Source organism: Cyanistes caeruleus, chromosome 3 (genome assembly GCF_971803275.1).
Source record: "Cyanistes caeruleus chromosome 3, bCyaCae1.hap1.1, whole genome shotgun sequence".
Taxonomy (NCBI): Eukaryota; Metazoa; Chordata; class Aves; order Passeriformes; family Paridae; genus Cyanistes; species Cyanistes caeruleus.
In genome coordinates this window covers 36,069,927-36,073,743 of record NC_141703.1, presented here as the reverse complement: position 1 = coordinate 36,073,743, position 3,817 = coordinate 36,069,927, and the positions used below count along the sequence as shown (strand labels likewise).

The window sequence follows — 3,817 nt, the reverse complement described above, 5'->3', positions numbered from 1 at the left end:
ATGCCAAAACTCTCTGAACAAGCAAGCTCAGTGAAAGGTTAAATGAAATACCTTTTCCAGATTTTATCCCAATTGAAAGTAATGGAAATTTTTCCCTTCCAATACAGTTATTTAGTTCTGTGGGGTCCTTCTCTAAGCAAAGGGACTAGCAAGTGTGTATACTTGCTCTTAACTTCGTTGAACCTTGCAAGTGACTCCCTTTAACCTCTGTCTTCAGGTGAATGGAGTGCTTTATTGGTATAATTCACAGACAAGTGGGACTTATTTAGCTCTATTCTGTAGTTTATTTATTCATAAATAAATAGTTTATACCCTATCCTTAGTAAATAATTCAAATTCTTCATGTCTTCTCTTGAAAGTCTGACACCTTTTTTAGGCTATCATACATAGCTTCTGAACCAACATGCAATTTTTTAATCATACTGTTTCAAACAGTTTATTTGCCAGACAGCTATTTGCTCATAGAGTTAATCCACACACAAAGTCCATTTAGCTCACAATAAAATCCTGGGATTTACTAAGTATTTTCTCCTGTCTTACAGTTAAAGATTTTAGGTTTAAAAAGATGGGGTGGGTTATTACTTGAATTTTGTTTAAAACACATATAATTTTTCTGGGGAATGGAAAGCCAGCTTTGTGTATGAGATGACATGAGGACTCCTGAGCCACAAGTGCACCAACCTGTGAACTTTTCCTGCTGCACCTATAGTTTGTAGGTAAGAAATTAATGAGTTTTACTTTCTTTAGTTGTGCCCCAGAGATTCTAAGAGTTTTCAGCTTCTTAGATTATGCATGCATCTCACTTTACTCCAAATCATTTTTACTTTTAAGGAATTGGTCTATTTCCCTGTTTCCCAGGTTGACCAATTTGTACTATGCAGTGGCAGCCCAAGTACATTATCAAATTCCAGTGGCCCATCACATATCCTGATGCTCCTACTCTGATTTCTTACAAGCTAGTCCAAGAAATATATTAGTCTTGTACTGTTTCTTAAAGACTTCATTAGGCTGGCAAATCAAACATAAAATTGATACAACATCCTTTTTTTGTCCACAGTATTGGATTTTAGAAACTGAGGAATTTTTTCAGCTGATCTCAAAAATTATTGAGACAACCAAGCTTGATTTGTCTTGTCAAATCTGCTTTGAAATTGTTCAGTTATAGATATAAAATATTCCTTTGATACTCTAACAAAAATACACTGCTTATCATTTCTTGTGATACATAATAAAATTCATAAAATGTTCATTTCAAAAATTTTAAATGAACACAGCACAGTTTCTCATTGTGCATGGGAGATCCACAGCTCAGTTCTGTGCTTAAGGTAACTCTTTTTTGCATACCATAAAAAACAACCTCAATATATCACCTCTATTGTCTTAATTTTCTATATAAACTATAAATTTAAGTTATCCATATGAGGCCAAACACTTTTTTCTTTAATTGCTTTAATTCTGTATTACCTAAACACAACCTTAAGCTAAGAATAATTTTACAAATATCACAGTCACAGAATGGATGATGCTGGAAAGAAACTCTCAAGATCATCAAGTCCAACACCCCTGCTCAAGCAAGGTACCCTAGAACAGTTTTCCCAGGGCCATGTCCTTACAGGTTTGCAGTATCTCCAAGAATGGAAAAGGCAATATCTCTGGGAAAACTTTAGCCATGTTCAGCCAAACCCATAGTAAACAAAGTCTTTCTTTGTGGTCCAGAATATTTTTGTGTGTTTCAATGTTGTGCCTATTGCCTCCTGTACTTGGGCACACTAGGAAGAGTCTGACTCACTCTTCTTCACTCTCTCCATTGGGTATTTATATACATTGATGAGATTTCTCCAAGCCTTCTCCTCTAGAGGATGAGCACTCTCAGCTTTCCTTCGTAGAAGGGATCATAAGATCACAGAACCATAGAATGCCAGTGGGGTTGGAAGGGACTTCTGGAAATCACCTAGTCCAACTCCCCTGCTAAAGTAGTTTTACCTAGAGCAGGTTGCACAAAATCACGTCTGGGTGGGTTTTGAATATCAGTAGAACAGGAGACTCCACAGGCTCCCAGTGCAGCCTGTTCCAGTGCTCTGTTGCCCTTACAGTATGTTTGTCATGGTTCAGTATTACAGTTTGTGCCTCCTGTCCTGTCACTGGACGGAGTCCAACCCCCTCCTCTTGACACCCTCCCTTCAGATACTGACATATATTGATGAGGCTCTCTCAGATGTCTCTTCTTGAGGCTAAACAGACCCAGGTCCCTCATCCTTTCCTCATCATACAAATTCTCTCCTCTCCTGATCATCTTCATAGCCCTTTACTGGACCCTCTCCAGCAGTTCTTTGTCTCTTGTACTGGGAAGTCCAGAACTGGACACAGCACTCCAGCTGAGGCCTCATTACTGCTGAGTAGAGGAGGAGGATCATCTTCTTCAACCTGCTGGCAATGTTCTGGCTAATGTAAGTCAGAACACCATTGGCTGAAGGGCATGTTGCTGTCTCATGCTCAACCTGTTGGCTACCAAAACCTTCATGTTCTTCTCTGAAGGGTTTCTTTCCAAATTGTCACTTCCAGGTCGATATTGGTACATGGGGTTGATAATGCCTTCCCAGAAAAGCAACTCTTCATTTTGATGGTTGGACTCCATGAGGTTCCTTTGATCCAATTGTCCAGCCTGCACAGGTCCATCTGACAGGCCTAACAACCCTCTGATATATCACCCACCTCTCCCAGCTTTGTACCAACTGCAAGCACAAGCACAAGCAAAGAATTAACCTAAGATAGATGAAATAGGACCAACAGGAGTTTGAGAGAATGAATACAAAGCACTTCAGAAACAAGGCAAGGGAGACTCTCCCTTGAATAACCATAGCTGTCTGCCACAGAATGGAGGGATATGTTGTACCTCTTGCAGCCTTTAGCTTGTCCAAGGCAAATGAAAAGGTTTCTCTGGGACAAAACAGCACTCCTCATAAAGCCTCATTATCCTAGCATTCTCAGCCCAGCCTCCCCACATTCTTACTTCATTTTGAAACATAAGGATGCCATTGTTCTCTCACAAATGTACTCAAGATCCTCTATGAGTCTATTTCTTTTTGTGACACTTTACTCAGCTGCTTTCATTAAAGATTCCTTTAACAGTGCTTAAAAAAAAAAAAAAAAAAAGAAAAACTAAATCAGAGTTCTACATCATGCTCAGTTGATTTTCTTCCTTTTGAGCACACTGTCTTCCTTGAAATCTTTGTCAAAAAATAAAATTCAAACATCTACCTGCCAGGTGGAACAGTATGTGTACATCATGACAGATTAGTGATTTCTTTATAGCTAGATGAGCAACAGGTCAGTTGTTAAGATTCTGTTTTCCTCATAGAGAGAGGATAATTTGACACATAGATAGAGATGAGGATAGGATGTGTATGTTACTGCTTTGTTCCCCAGTTCACCTGATTCTAAAATGTCTGCAATAATATTTTCAATGTTTAGAGCTTTTCTGTATCCTGCCTTGTTTTTTGCACAGGATATTTTGCATTAAGGATAACTACACAGTAAGTGTAGCCAAAGCCTTAGGACCATCAACACAGATGCTCAGCATCTTCTTATAATTCTCTAGGGCAGCAAAATGAATACCCAATAAAAGCTGAGAGGAACCACAGGAACTTGTGGGATTGGACATTTCTATGAAAGACATTTTTTTTTAGTAAGTAGTACTAGCTGAGAAAGTTCTTTGACACATGTGCTGCCAGCCAGCAGAAACAAAACACATGCTGAGGCTCTGGCTGACTTGTAGCCCATGCAGAGAACAACTTCGTTGATTTTTTTTTCATAGCAT

General features: G+C 38.9%; 1 long non-coding RNA gene across 1 annotated transcript; it reads right to left on the bottom strand.

Moving 5' to 3' along the window:
* Positions 1-282: 282 nt before the first annotated feature.
* Positions 283-3,018, bottom strand: LOC111922749 (uncharacterized). Its single transcript, XR_002860699.2, has 2 exons — positions 2,856-3,018; positions 283-2,732 (listed from the first exon to the last, which is right to left on the bottom strand). It is a non-coding gene; the product is annotated as an uncharacterized LOC111922749 (long non-coding RNA).
* Between the last annotated feature and the right edge of the window lie 799 nt (positions 3,019-3,817).